The sequence below is a fragment of the Corapipo altera genome, unplaced genomic scaffold (assembly GCF_003945725.1).
Source record: "Corapipo altera isolate COAL_440 unplaced genomic scaffold, ASM394572v1 75, whole genome shotgun sequence".
Lineage (NCBI taxonomy): Eukaryota > Metazoa > Chordata > Aves > Passeriformes > Pipridae > Corapipo > Corapipo altera.
This window is the reverse complement of record NW_020884887.1, coordinates 3,287,449-3,304,059: the sequence shown is the minus strand read 5'-3', so window position 1 is coordinate 3,304,059 and position 16,611 is coordinate 3,287,449.

Genomic DNA, 16,611 nt, shown 5'->3' with positions numbered 1-16,611 from the left:
ATAGTTCTTACTCCAGGTGGTGTACATCTGAGCTGCTTCTGAATGTGGTCTATACTTTTTTTAAGCCAAATAAAATGGACATACGGATATGAATGTTTGTCAGGGAATTTTAATTTTTAACCAGGTTTTCACTTGCCAGTTTCCTTACCTGGATTTTCTTTAGTGACATTCCCAGGGGAAAAGGCTGAATACTAGGGATGACTGTTCTATACTGAGTTCCTACAAACACTGTTAACAAAACTGCTGCAAGCAATATGTTGGAAAGGGCTGGTGCTGTTGAGGCCAGGTGAGGACAGAGCTCCCCAGGCAGCCCTGCAGGGCTGTACAGGGGAGAGCAGTTGGTATCAGCTCGGACTGATGCTGTGCTGGCAGAGAAAAAAGGACTGGGACTACTTTATTTGGACAAACTCTCTTCTTCCCCATCACTTTTTTTTTTTTTTCGAAGAGGGTTTTTCTTCCCGCAGGGATCATGGTTACTGAGAAAAAAACTTCCCCAAATGGTGATGCTTGCATCACAACCAAAACCACACAAAGTACTGAAGCACAGTTTCCAATTGCCTCACATGAGAGGTGGGATGTGCTGCAGCATGTCTTTTCCATATTTTTCAGTTTTTATTTCTTGTTTCTGAAATTTCAGCAAAATTCAAGTCCAATTGTCAAATCAAAAACAAAAAAATCTGATTTGAATCTGAATCTGAATTTAGTTTGTTCCCTTCTCTCTAGTCATTGCTGCACTTTTTATAAAAATTGCTTATTGCTAAGTGCAGTGCAAGCAGGAACAATCTAATTTCTTACTGAAATGGTTAGAGTTGCATTTTTTTTTTCAGTGGAAAAAGTGCTAGAGCTGACATAGCAGTATTAAAGGACCAAAATGGAATAGTGCATTCATGGATCAATGAGCTAAGTGGAGAAGATCATGAGGAAACTAATTTATGGAATGTAGTAGATACATTATCATGACTGCACACTATGTGTGTTGTCCTTGGTTATCCTGAATGTTTCAGCCTGTGCAATGCAGTGGGTGTGCAAGTGCACATTTCTCAATACTGTGCACAAATATAGGATGATTTGGTTTGTTTCATAAAGATCTCTTTGCAGGGAAGAAAATCCTCCAAACATTTTTGAAGGATAAGTCTGTCCAATGTCAAAGAATGACAAAATCACCCTTTTATAGTGCTAATAGAGGTGAGTCATAGGGTTGATTGTTGACAAAAAAATGGTAACTTAGACTTGCTACAGTAAATTAGTTTATCATTTGTGGAAATGCCATTCAGGGGCACTTGAAGAATGCAGGGACCTTGGAGAGATGTTTTCCTCAGTAAAAACTGCAGGTATTTTTAGGAGAAAGTAAGTTTTGCTGTGGAGAGCTGTAAAACTGCCACAGGGCATAAACAATGTTTGAAATGCATTCAAACACACTAGTCATGAATTATAAATGTCATTGTGACCCTTCCTCAGCAAACTGGCCACTGAGGTTAACTGTCATCTAGTCAGGGTTTATGACCCAATGGAAATGTGCATGTTGGCTTCCTTTGTGGTTCTGCAGCCCTGGGGGAGCTACCAACAGCACAAGGAAATAATTGCAGGCAGGGAGATTTGAAGAGAAGAAAGAGGAAGGAGATCAACTTTCTAACTTTATTTTTTATTACATTGTTCCATTAAGGGGGGAAAAAAAATCAGTCCTGTAAATAATAATTAAAAAAACCCCACAGTTTAACCTGTGAACAAAGAAACTGTCATTGTCACTTTTTTCTTCTTGTTACAGCTTTTGATTCATATGGTGTTTATGTCTTTAATGCTTTGTAAATTAATTAAGGCAAAGCAAACTGTAAAACTTATGCCCTTTTGTAAAAAAAAAAAATAATAAAAAAAAAATCAGTAAATGTGCCTCTAATGTTGATAACTTTATTTCAGTGATTTTATGCACAGCCAAGAGCCTTTTTCAGGAGAATACAAGTTGAAATAGAAACTATAACGTAGACAACATAATGTAGGTTGATAAAAAAGAAGAAAGGCATGTATGTCTGTCTGTGATTGTATGTGATAAATCCCAAAAGAAATGAGGGTATAATATAGAATTGAGGGTATGATATACTGAGCCTCAGGGGAGTTGCTTTCCGTGTGCTTTACTCTCTAAAGCAATGATGTTTTCCATGCCTTTACTATTCTGAGATAGATCTAAAAGTTGCTTTTGCTAAAACAACTAAAGGTTTCTTTTAAAGTCATCAACTTTGCTAACATTTACAGCATATAAAGCCCAAATGCAGTTGGACTGTGCAAATAAATTGAAAAGAGAAACATTTCTGAGAGTGAATGGGATTTGAAAATTGCCTGGTAAAGCCATCAGTGGCTGGTGTTGCTATGAATATAGCACACCTCTGGTGGTTCTTGCTGTATAGATCTCAAAATGAGGTGAGGTCTGCTGTATCCCAGCAGAAAGCTGGAGTGTTCCACAGATTATACCTGGTAACTAAAGGGTGATTTTTTAATTTTTTTTTTCTTTTGATCCTGCAATGTTTGTTCTCAAACCAACCTAACTGTCCTGGACAAATGATTTTACTGTTCTGGAGGATGTGCTGAGAAACCAAAGCACCTGTAAAGGAATCCCTGTGTTCTGGTTTTTAGATTTGTTCTGCCTTTGGGAGGAATGTCCTTTTTGCCAAGTTACCTTGAAGTTCCCCTTTACTCAAGCCAGATTAAGGTAAAATGCAAATAAAGGATTTATTTTCATAATACCCAGAATACACAGCACAGTTGCAAGTGTCTATAGAGAAGATGTAGCTGAAGGAATAAATGGGGTGATGGAGAAGTAAATCTGAAAGTTCTGTCTTTTGTGTATCTGTTTAATGTACTGTAACTTCTTTCCCTTTTTGTGTGTATCTCCTATCTCAGGGAGCATTTATCAGAAAGTGACCTCTTGAAAGCTTTGGATTGCTTGTCATGGTTTTCATTTCTGTACAGTAATTTTTTAGGATGCATATGTGACAAATGGTAAAGGTGACTTGGAAGTAACCAGTTGGTAATAAATTACTGCTTCACCCTGCTTGTGCTGAATTGAATGGAAAACCACTTAATGTTGTCTGGTATATCTGTAGCAATGAAGTCAATCTGTGTGGAAATCTCGCATTTACAATTTTAAATTGCGCATTTTGGGGGAGGAGAATCATCAAACTTGCTCAGTAGTTTCCTATTCCTGGATAGATCAGCCCATGCCCTTCCCACCCCCCCAAAGACAGAGGACTTTCCTAGTTATTCAACAAATCTGTTTTTAGTTGGCAGCAGAAGAATTCTGTGCGGTTTTGTTGGGTATTAATTCAAATATCAAAATTCACTATTTTCTATCTGCAGAAAGTGCACCTGAGTCACACAGTGACTGTGGACCTTAGGCAGTGTGCTGGGAGCTGACCCTTCAGCATCCCCCTGGGCATCAGCAGCAGTTTGTCAGCTGAGGTCTGATGGGGGCTCTTGTCATTGGGGTTGCCCCCAGAGGCACATTTTGCCCCATAGAAGGAGTGTACAGGTTAAATCAGAGGAACAAAATAAGCAAGTTGGTGTTGGGTGCCCTAAGGAATTTTCCCTTTGCAGTGCTCTCATTTGGAGTGCAGCACTGATGGCAGATGGGAGGTAGATGAGTTATTGTCAGATGATTTTTTTTTTTCAGTTAATGATTGTGCAGTGCTTTGAAGAGGTAAAGTGCTATATCACTGTTAAGTATTATTATTATTATTCAGTTTCCAAAAGATTACAGAGCAGATAAGGTTTTTATGGTATTTTTCCCTTGGTTTTTTTTTTCTTTTTCCAGTGTGGTTGAAAGCAGAATTTGAACAGGGCTCTCTGGCTGTGGTGGTTTAAATGTGTGTGATTTAAAAAAAGATTGGATGTGATGTTCCTAACTATCTCATTCAAACTCATTCCAAAACACTTCATCTTCTGAGTGAAACAGTTCTACTGCCTGAAAATTAATCCAAAACAAGATTCTGTGCTAGCTGTGAAGCGCTGGATTGAGCTAATTCATTTGTTGGGTCCAATCCATCCATACAAATGCCTGTAATACAGATCCTGCTTCTCGTGTCATTGCCTTCTTGAGACTATGCAAACCCTGCACTGTTTTATCATCTTTAATAAAGATTGAGCCAGGGCTAAGCATTCTGCACTGATTTCTGAAGCCAGAAGGAAGACAAGGAGAACAATAAAGCTGTAGAGGCTAGATTATTGATGAATTTCAACACTTGAAAGTCTTTTTTTCCCCAAAAAACAATAACAAGGGTGAAATTGTGCTCTTCTGTAGTTCTGCCCATAGCAGGTGTCACATTATACTGCATCTCTCATCAATATGTGTTAACTTTAACCTTGTATTATGACCTTCTTTCCAAGTCCCATGGCTTCTAGAGAACAGATAGATTTGGCTTCTTTGTTCCATTTCTGCAATGCTCTACAGATAGGAATGCATGTTCATGTATTTTGCCTCTTAAGTTTGAAGCAACATAGCTAAAATAAATTTTCAGTGAGAATTGTTGCAGAATTTAGCCAAGAGAAACAGTTGCTTTGACTCTGAGGGAGACTTTGATTCATGATTTTGAGTCAGTACATGCAGTACACCAAGGATCCAATATTTAGACACTGAGTACAAGCGAAGTTAATTTTGAATGTGCTGACATTTTTGCTAAAAACATGGTGATGTCCAGCTTCTTACCAGGTGGTTTGCTGCTAGCTGGAGTGTGCTTGAAAAATCCTGCTTTTCAACGTATGTGGTTAAAGTTCTGATGAAGTTTCAATACTTGAAAAAATCCTGTCAATTTTAGTGAAATTTTATTTTGAGAGGGAAATGTTTCAGTGAGGAGAAAGAGTAAACCACCATTTTTATTTTTTTTTTGTTTGTTTGTTCTGTTGGAGAGTGATAGTTTTAAATTCTGAAATTTATCATATTGAAATTTTAAATGTTAAAAATTCACAGTCAGGGAAAAATTCCCTTGACATTTTCTTTCCCAGAAAATAATGAAATCTTCATGATCTAGATCTATCTTCTGCACAGCTGTTCTTTTAAAACGGAAACTTGTTACTATCCTGCAAAAAAAAAGGGAGATTTCACTTTGAGGATAACAGATTATTTTTTTTCAGTGACAGTTATGATTTCTGCCTTAAATTGATTACAGTTGTATATATAGGGAGGACTCTTCTGTCAGGTATCCAGTTTCAGAATAAGAGGCAATTTTATATTTAAATATTAAAAATTCTATGTAAGCCTAGGAGAGGTCTCTTCTATTGTCAGGGTGATGGGCCATGGTCAGAGGCAGTTGGGAGAGTTCTTGGGGGTGTTCTGAATCAACAGGACCCCACCCTGAGTGTCCCATCACAACTGTCCCTGCTCTGAAATTGGGATGGAACTCAAGGTGTCCTCTTGAACCTCAACTATTTTCTGATTCCATTATATGGAATATATTCCAATATATATGTATATATTCCATATAATTTATGGGTACGTAGTCAATTCTTCTGAGTTTTTTTTTTTTTTTTTTGTATTTCAAATATGACACTTGACAGTGTGAAAAGGAGTTGAAAGAGGGAGGCTGTTGCACTTATATTGTTTTGGGGGTTGGGCTTGGCTTGTTGTCAATCTTGCTGCATTTCTCTTTTTCACACTGTTAAATATCATTTTTAGTTGTGCTATTGAACTTAAGATTATTTTTGTAAGACTTACATTCAATTTTGAGTGCCTCGACTAAAGGATGTTGGTGGATTAAAAGATGACTAAAGATTTGGATCTGGAATAGCCTTAGATCCATTGGACAATACAGTGGTCACGTCTGAAGAGGTGGGAAATGAGTATAGTTTGAGGCAAAACTTTCTTGGAAGATGTTGGACTATTTCTTTTCAAAAATGTAGTAGCGCAAGCGAATATGCAATTTAAATAAGTTGAACTGCAGATAAAGCAGCAAGGTTCTAAACAGCTCAAATTTGCAAGTGTGTTTCAGTGTATTTTATGCCCTGTGAATCTCAAACTACCAAGCAGCCTAATATGCTAATACTGTGAAGCAAAATTTTTTTATCTTATTTTATTTGTTCCACAGTCAGTACATTTGCCAGCCAACTTCTGGCATGTGAAGAAAAAAGTGAATTTGTCATTAAAGACTGAAACTTGTCCCTAAATTCTAACAGTAATATAAATGTAGGCAGGTCGAGCTGGATAATGTGCAATGCATCCTCTGCTGATTAATTTGTCTAATCTAATTCTGTCTGATCTGGTACCTGACTTATTTAACACTGCAGGCCTGAGTTAATAATGTCTTCAGGGAATTGGACACTGTGCTGGTTTGAAACCATCCTATTTGGAAGAGTAAAAGGGGACAAGGGATGTCTTTATACTTTGGGACCTTAGTAATAAGTTGCAGTAGTCCATGTTCCTACTGTTAACCTTAACATAGTTAGTTCTGGTATTATCAAAAGAGCAATTACCACCTGCAGATATGATCAGAGATGGTATCAGAGAAGAGGAACTCCATTTCACACTGAAGTTTAGCTTAGACTTCTGTATCTGAAACATCAGTACAAAATTGGGTACACAGCACAGTTGTGATCTGCTGTTTCTATTTCTAGATGTGACTTGTTAAGTCACGCTAAAAGCTGCAATTGCTATAAATAATGTTTACATTACAACTCAGTGGGAGTAAACGTGGGCTCAGGATAAGGAGAGGGTACTCCTCCCTGGGAAGGGGTGAGCCAGGCAGATTTGCTCTCAAATATAACAGGATTTAGCAGAAATGATACTGCAGAAAACAGTTGTGAACGTGGAAAAACAAGGCCTCTAATGAGTTATAGCTGTGAAAATTTGTGGGAAATCAGATCTGAAGTGCCATTCACTTTATATATTCCCTTGGAGGTTCCCTGTGTGTCCATTCTGGATGTGTTCCAGCAACAAAATGTGAACACATGAAACATAATGATGGGTAAGGTGAGGGCCCAGCTGCAGTGTTTTGTTGGATACAGATACATTACATGCAAATTCTCAATGTTGGTGTCATTTGTTGGCAACTAATAGATAATTACTTTTAGTCAATTGAGAAACTGATAACTCCTGTATCACTCACCAGCACCATGTAGAAAGAAGTGTGTTGGAAAGCTGAGAACAGTATTTGAAACTGCTGATGCTTTCCTTTGACTTTTGGCACTTGTTCTGTGTGGAGTTTCAGATTTCACCAGGGATCCCTGACATGCTGCTCCTTATCAGGTTTGTACTTTGATGCACAAGCTGTGGTTGGGTCACTGTTTGGAATGAACTACAGTGCACACAGGATTTGTCACCTTCCCTGTCTCCTCAGGAGTTGTGCATTGCCGTCCTGGTTGGAGGTGAAATACTGAACTCCTGTTTGGAGGAGTCAAGACAAACAAAATGGTGGGGGCTTGAGGAAAAGATGTCATGGGTCAAATTGAGGGGAAAATATTTTTGTTTTTCAAGTAAATGGGACTCTCCACTGTTTCAGGTCAACTTCTCCTATATTATTGCTGGAAGTAATGTTAAGTCACTCCTTACTATGTATTCTATAGTGTCATGGAGAAAACAGATTTATCACTGTCCGTGGGCTGAGAAACTTGGATGCAGACACAGCAGTGGATTTCTGGAGCTGTGGCATTTACTTGATGTAGGATCTGCTCCCCAAAACTCCCTTCTCATGCCCACCTGGAAGAAAAGCCTTTGAATACTCTGACACTTGTACTGTGTGAAATTTTTTTGTTTTTCTATGCCAGCCCAAACAAAGCAATCAGGATGGTACCTTGGATGAAACCCTTTTCTAGAAACTGGGAGTTGCATTGTAGTTGTTGGTAGAAGTGTTGTGTGTATATACCAGCAGTGTGGCAAAATCAGTTTGGAGAGGTAAGAATGCAGGATTTTGTAGCGAGTAGTGTGTTTCACAGTTCAGGTTGGCTCCCAGGAGTGCTTTGTCTTCTCTTACATCACATTTTACCCTTGCTGAAGATGATAGGTAGACTGTGCTGAAAGAATAAAACTAACAATTGTAACTCTGGGACACATTCCAGCTACTTCCTTAGCCCTCAAACATGGAGATGCATGAACTATGTTGAGACAGTTTGATACCTTACACTGGACTCAGAAGTATATATGTTGTCAAGAATAGTGAGTTGGGATAAGTTTAGTTTTGTCAAACAACAGAGTAAACTGGGTACAGTAGATGGTAAACCTTATCTAAATATTGATTTATTTAATTAAATGTATTTAAATTTAAAATTATTATTTATTTAAATGGTTAAAGGACACCTCCAATAACAGACTTTCTTCTCCTGACAGTTGGGATAGGTGTGCACCACCCTCTTGCCGTGGCTGAGAGCTGGCAGGTACCAGCCAAGGCTGACTGAAGCCACGTAGCAGTGCTGCTGAGGTGCTGTGTCTGCACTAATGTGCCCTTATCTTTTCGTGATGCTCTCCTGGACTGCAGGGAGCAACAGCCTTTTCTTTTCGAAGTTGAAGCTGTTTTTTGTTACAGTTCCAATTTGGGGTTTTTTTTGGTTTGTTTAAAAAGCAGTGAAGTCTGCTTACAATAACTTTCCCAAGTGGTTTGAAAAGTAAGAGCACCCTTACCTCCTGATAAAATACAGGAATAGTTTTTGGCCTCAGATGAGGCCGAAAACTGTCTGAAAACAAGGAAGAAACCTCCAAGATGGAAAACTGTTTCCTCTTCCAGCTTGACAAATAATCACAGTGTGCTGATTGTCTGGTTAAAGCCCCGGAGCTCGAGCCCCGGTGCCCTTGATAAGGTAATCCTACAGGCTCCCTAATGGCCATGGAATAATACCGGGGAGGAGGTGGAAGGACTAAGCTGCTTAGGGCAGGCACTGCCTTTGTTCTGTGTCGGTGTAGCCTCCAGGGCACTGGGCTGTGACCAGAGCTCCTGGGAACTCTGGAATACTGATCCCGTGGCAGTGCAGAGCTTGGAGAGTGTGTGTGTGTGTGTATGAGGGCTGTTTGCTTGCTTGACTTTTTAACCAAAGCCAAAACATACAGCCCAGCCCGCCAAACACCCAAAACTGTGTTTTGGAATACCTGTGTTGTTGAATTTTCACTGTGGAATAGGCACTGATTTTTTCCGTTTGTACTTTGGATTTTTTTTTCAGTTTTATTTTAGGAGCTACTCTATTTCATTTTCCCTTCAGTTTAGCTTTTCTATCTACCTGAAATACCTTCTCAGTATTTCATTCTGTTTAACATGGTCAGAGGAATGCTGCCTGAACTCAGAATTGCATACTCTTGAAAATCTCTGAATAGGTTTCTAAGGTAGACATTAAGGTTAGCTTAGGACAAAAACTAAACCACTAAGTGAAATCAAGGATTTAGTAGAACTTTTTCAAGATTTGAAATGTTTCAAGAGAGCTACTGGAGACAAAAATAAATGACAAGTAATAAAACATTGGAATAACAGGATTTCTTAATATATTCATTTGCTGCTTATGTAATATTACTGTGCAGATTTAGTATTTGACAGAGTTCCACAGAGACAAAAAAAGCCTCCAGAAAACCTCCCCAGCAGATAGAAGAGCTCGCAAGAAAAAATATAATATTACTCCCGTTGACCACTAGGTGATAGCCTTGCTCAATTTATTCATTTTATCAAGGTCATTTATATAAAGATTAAAAATGTTGCACGCTGAAGCTCTTAAAGAATTGGATTCATGAAAAATAAATCTTTTCTTTCATGAACATCAAACCAAACTTTACTGTTTTTCTGGTTTATAAATATTTATGAGTCATAACACAACCTTTTCCATTGCTGTATTGGATTTATTTTACTATGATTAGTCCCCAGCAAACATACAACAGTGCACAGTAAATGCACATATACTTGTCTTATTAGTCTGCCTCAATGACACCGATGCAATTAGAACTGTTGGGTTTTGGTGTAGACTGAAGCATTGACATTTTAAGTTTGTTTTTTATCATTATTAGTCTTCACAGCCAAAGAGAGACTAAAATATTTTTCCTGATGTTACTAGCTCATCTCTTGTTTAAAGGGCTAATTTTTAAGAAAAATCACCTTTTTATGTATTGAAACATTAACACACAGAGATGTTTTGATTTTGTGAGAGGACTCTTTCAAAGCAGAATCATAAAAGTGCAAAATATGTTTCTCTTGAAGGATTGAGTCTTCACAAAATTGAAATTCTTTCTGGAGAATTTAGTAAGACTTACCAAGACTCGACCAGCAATAGCCTATGTGGCTTTGTTATTGTTCCTTAGATCCAATAATACATTAACTTTAATTTTTGTAGTACTATTTTATTAATTCTTAAGATTACTGCATCTATTTAATGTAGTCTTTTTGAGCAGTAATAAAAACTTCTTGATTATTTCTTTTCTAGATCAAGAAAGGGATAAATACTTGTGAGTACTTTGCATTGCATTCGGTACAGCTTTACTCTCAGTGTCTTTGCTTGGATGTGCTGACAGTCTGACATTGAAAAGTATCTCTCTACATGCCTACCTTTACTTTCATGCTAGAAATCTCATTTGAAGGCAAGTATGGGAATAAACTAATTCTATGGAAATATTATGCATACCATTGTAGTGTCAGAAGTGAAAGCAGGACTCCAGAGAACATGCTGAAATCCATATTCTATGAAAATGTGTCCTTTGAAAATAGGCATTGTTCGGGTTTCATTTATTTGTAAATCATCTGCTGAATGCTCACACCAGGATCTTCTCAGCTCTGCCAGAATTCAACTGCCCATTTCTAAAATCACTTTCACATTCTTTCCTGTGAAGCTCTGGGCATTTATTGCTCAGGAACTGGGTGGAATTTTCTGAAGGAACTGTTGTGGTCCAGAGTCAATGATCCAGTAATGATACCTGCATTCCTGTCCCAGTCCTGGCAGCAGTTACTCTTCCTTCTCCTACCAACCTTCAGAGTGTGCTTTCTAAAAGGCAACCTGCTGCTAAGGTTGTGTTTATTACTGGCTTGTGCTTGGGGTGCTCACTCCTGGGGCATTGTCAAATCGATGTTGAAATCAGAGAAACTTGTCTTACCTATGGTCTTGATAAAAATAAAAAATATATTGCCTTGCTTGCTTTGGGGAAGTGACTTCGCTGAGGCCATGATTCAAAAGACAACTAATCCTGTCTGCCTCTGTTCAGTAGAAAGCTTTCCTTGTACTCCACAGGTGAATGTGTGATGGGTTTTAACCTGTGGTTTATAGCTTCATGAGGTCACTTGCTTTAGGCATACTCAGGTCCCAGTCTTCTGTCAAATGACTATTCCCTTTTTTCAGGCAGGACCATCTTAAAGTACAGCTGTATTATATGACACCTATCCCATCTGATTCTCCCCTGCCATTGTTTCCATTGCCTCATAGTAGTTCAAAAGAAGAGTAAGTGTAGTGTAGGAGATTCACGGGACTCAGAGCCCCTGGGAGGAAGCAGCTTGAACTGGCCACACCTGCACATGGAACCACATGGGGAACAAAAGCTGCTGAGGAGTCTGAATTAACTGAAAGAGAGGCTCAGAGAAGGTGACTTCAGAGAAAACAAAGAGCACTTTCATTTTTTAGCTTGAGGAATGTCAGTCTAATGTCAAAGCCATCTAGCCCATCAATGTATGCAAGATTCAGCTGAGAGAGGATAGGAAGGCAAAAGCAGCAAAAAGTAAGGAAGAAGGCAAAATATTGCTGTGACACTTTGTGAGGAGTCAGGAAAAATGAACATGTGCAGCCCTGAATGGCTCGGCACTCTGTGATGAGCAGCTGGGAGGAAAGCTAAGTGGCATCTGCAGTTGGGGCTACATTCCCATGTATCACACTCTCCATTCAGAGTACAGCTTATTCAGATACAGGCTGATGACTGATCTCAAACTTGCCTCCCCCCCTTTTTTTTTTTTCACCTTTTTAAATTTTTCTTTCCAGTTCCTCCTGCTCACCCCAGACCCAGCAGGCACTGGAGAGCATTGACTAATGCTGTGTCAGTAAAACTGCTGGACCTTGGGCTACTCCTGTGATTTCTTACATTTAGCTGGCTGAAATTCCATTTTCTAATATCGGTGGATGGTTAACTTTACTAGGTTTTGTATTTGGGTCTGAAATAGGCTTTTTTTTTTTTTTTTAAGTAAGAGGAAAAAATAAGTGCTGGTACTTGTAGAGAAAATCTGAACTCAGAGGGGGAGATACAAGATGTTTTGCTCTCATCCTCCATAGTTCCATTCATATTACAGTCCTGTGATTAAGTGAAAACGAATGAACTTTTACTGGTGCCTGTAGAAGTCATGTTTCCACGTGTTTTTCCTGGTCTTATGCTTTGTGATCTGTTCTTTTTTTATTTTGTGAGGTATTGGGAAGATAAGACTAGCAATATGGCTACTAAAGCAATATGGCTCAAATCGAAGCCTGATTTAGAATTCAGCTTGACTTTGTAACCATGGAGTGACTATTTGTGTAATAACTGGAAAAAAAAGTCCTAGAAATTAATGACCTTGTGACTCAGTGGCACCAGTAAGTAGAGAAAGACCCCAGGTAGCTGGGATGGCATGGTGACACTGCTGAACTTGGTATTATCCATGATATCAAAATTGTTAGAGCGTTGGAGCACAATATATGGGGAGAAACTGGAAGAGCTGGATCTCTTCTTCTAAGAGAAGACTCAGGGGAGGATCCTATTCCTGTTTTCAATTACTTAAAGGGGTTTTACAGAGAAGATGAAGACTTCTGGAGGGGTACACCAAAAGGGCAGAGGAAAACAGGTACAAGCTACAAGAGAAATTCCAGTTGAATGTGAGGGGAAGGGGGGATCTCAAAATGATGGTAGTCAGCAACTGGAGCAGAGTGCCAAGAGATTTTGGATGATTTCCATCCATGGACATGTTCAGAACTCTACTGAATATACAGCAGTCTAGTCTGGCTCTGAGTTAAACTTGAGATGATGTCTAGAGCTCCTTTCAAGTCTAAATCAGTCTGATTCTAGTGTCCTAGAAAGTGTGGTTGTCTTGGCTCTAGTCATACCACCTGGATGGTGTGTGTGAGAAAGCCCGTGGCAATCTCCAGTGATTTGCAGTATTCCAGAATAAAACTGCTTCCTATTGTCAGGCTGGGGGACAAGTGCATGGTCTGAAGGGCTCAGCAGTGGTATAGCACATGTCTTTTTAGGAAAAACATCCTCAGGTAGTGTGATACTGGCTGAGAAAGATCTCTTGCAAGATGTTTCACTGCTTCTGTAAAATACATTCCCTCAAGAACTTCCTGCTCTACACAGGTAAAACAGGGAGCAGGGTGGGCTCAGTTCAACCTGAGATCCAGAGAGTGGGGCACAAGCTGGCACAAAACCACTCTGGAGGTGATTTGTGGCACCCTTTAGGAGAGATTGGTGAATCCTTGAGCTCAGCATGAGCCAGTGGAACTCTGCTACGACCTTGGGCACAGCGTGGCAGCACAGCACAGCTCTGGGGTACCCATTCCAAGGGAGAGCAGTGTCTGGGCAACTGGCTCCAGCCAAGCATGGGAGCATTCCTACTGCTTGTCCTTACATCCACCTCCTGAAAGCCATCCTACAGTGCTGACCCCAGTTCTCTGGCGTGTTTCCAAGAAAAATTGGAAAGCGTTCATCTTTCTGCAGGGTTTGTCTGGGAAGCAGTCGCTTTTGTGTGGATTCTGTGGGAGGTGTGTCTATATTTCGAAATTCCTTAGGTAACCAGCTAGACTTTCAGAAGAGATGCTGTGGCTTCTGGCACTCATTTGTTAGAAAACTGATTAATGACTATACAGCACATCATATGACACTCTTCATTTTTGGTGTGTGTCATGCTGTATTTTCACGTGTATATCACGTCTGGTTTAGATTCTAATTACAGTATAAGTGCAGCTATTAGCTAACTGAAATACCAAGTATTTCAGTTTCTTAATTCTTTCTATGTATTCCACTCCACTGAAGCTGCACAGAAGGAAACTTTCCTGTCATTTTTAACTCTAACACAAACAATAGCAATTTCTCTGCTTCAACAGATTAAAAAAAAATAATTATACTACACTTGAATAAAATAATCTATTTCTTCTAAGTAGTGTGTCAAAAGAAGTACTGATCTTTTGTGTTACTCACATCTACCCAAATGTCTGAGGTGTGTCCAAAAGAGCCTTAAAGAACAAAAATCTTATTTTTAGAGGCTGTATTTCTTATCTAGAGTATTCATTTAGGGAAAGAAATATCACACTCAACCTAATGCTATGAACTACCATCCTTGAACTCATGATGGTAATTTAGGAATGCTAATGGTTGAAACATATATGTATTAGTTTCTGGAAGATTTGATCTCTTCTTGAATAATCCAAATTATTTACCTTTATAATTGGACCGTGAAAACGATTCTGGATTTATTAATAAGTTAGTCAAATATAGACTTTCCCATCTCATTTTTTTCTGGAGAGGTTTTATCTCAAAACTGAGATGTGAATGATATATCAGGTAACATTTACTCTGTAAGTATTGTACCATCAGTTGTACTTCCATAATGGTTTAAACAGGCCTTTATATTTCTTAATTTTGAAAGTAAAAATTTGTCCAGGCTATGAAAGCTTTGTGTAAAATTGTTTGCAAATAGATACAGTAGCATGAAGTTTTCGTGGTTTTGTCCTTTTCCCAGAACCAGCTAAAAATCCGCTTCCACTGGTACCAGATGATAAAATGTGACAGGTTCTGAGTCCTACAGAATGCTACATCAGACATGTAGAGCTGGAGGTTCTTCAGTGTTTCAGTTTGCATTTAGGAGTATGAATTACTTGAAAAATATTTGCTTGGAAGTTTCATTCAGAAGCATTATTTCCATGTCAGGAACCTTTCTTACTTTGAATTTCAGTGAAGGGTTTGTGCTGTGAGTTCCTCTACTCCAGCGTCTTGTTACCTGCAGTGATAACAAAAACCATCTGCTGTCACACACAGTTAAAGGCTACTTTTTTTGCTTCAATACATATACCTTGCCTATTAGATTGTCATGCAATTTAATGTATGGCACAGCTGGTTGCTTAATAACATTGTGTATGAAAATGAAGTGATTGTGAAGTGGTAAAGGTGTCGCTGTTTCTGTTCAGTGCAATGTAGCACTGGGACAGGGAAGGGCTCCACAAGAGGAACAACGTCAACAATTATGATAACCTCATCTGTCTTGATCTTAAAGTTCATCTTTATGTATACAGGAGGGAGACATTCATGAGAGACCAGTGACTGTGTTTCTCTTGTTTAATCAGTAAGGATGGCATAAGTCAGGAAAGAGAATTAGTAGAAATACAGTGTGGAAGCTTAACAGGTGGTTGAGGTGAGAGTCTGTCAGTTCTGGATCATATCCAAGTGACTTGCATAAAGGTGTGAAAAGCGTGTTAGGGAGGGGGAGTTAGATCAGTCTTAGAAGATGGACTTTAGGAAACTCCAGTTACTGACTGAAAAATGTAACTGATAGCTGTTACTCCTTTCTCTATTAAAAGAAAAAAAAATTAGTCATACTTTTAGTATGTGGAAGAAAGTTGGTGTCTGATATCTAGCAGAGACTTTCACGTGTGGCTTGTCCCAGACTGTCTGACAGGAGACACGTGTCCTGATGGATTTGGTGCAGCCATTCAGGTGGGAAAAGGCTCTGCCATGGGAAGAATTAGCTGCTACTGCACAAGGGAAATATGGACACAAAAGGACTCATTTCTGTCTTACCTAAGAGAGCAACAGAGCAGCCTCAGCGTTAGTGAGGGCAGCATTTGAACCCTGATATAATGCTTCATTAGTACATGTGACTGCTTCATTAAACACTCTGGCACAACAGAATAAATGTGCCATCCCACAATGGAAGCTGCTACCTAGTAATGGACACAGGGACAAAAGGGCAATTTCTGATGACTATGAAACAGCCTCGTGCCTGAACCTGCTTTTAGAGCAACTTTGGGGCAAAACAGGTGAAAATTCTGGTAGATTAGTCATGAGTGTGCTCAAAGACGCCAACACGTCCTGCCAATCACTTGACCATACCACGAGATTTTCTAATTTGAGGTTGACAGAAAAAAACCTGTCAAGTGAGGTTTTTTTTTTTTTTTATTGCACAGCTGCACAGCGTGCTAGAACCAGGGTCACAGAAACTCTTACCTGCATTAACACGGAATTAAATGTTTCAAACCAGTCATTCGAGTTTAGAATAGGAATATAAATTCTTGTCAGATTAATTTAGGCCAGTGATTTCCACTTCCCACTCTCCTTAGTTCTCCTGCCCTAAAGCCTCTAATGTAGGTCATAAGTATTTCATTTTTTAACAAACCTTTTATTCCTTCTTATGGCTGTATGTATATGTGTAGTATCACAAAGTACTCTCTGCCTGCAGCTGTGTGCCTCCCAGGTACTCTGTAGCAGAAATAGTAAATAAGCAGGCATAATAGCTGCTCTGCCCACATGAAAATGTCTGTCTTAACATGAACTTGGTGGAAAAAAAAAAACCTGTTCCAGAATAAGACTGTTATTAAAAAGAATATTGTACTATATTGTTATAACTAAGAATACTTATTCCTGAATGAATCCATTCTAATGCTACATAAACAATCTAAATCATTTCTGTTTTGACAGGGAATTTTCAAGCTGCCTTTTCCTGACATAATTTT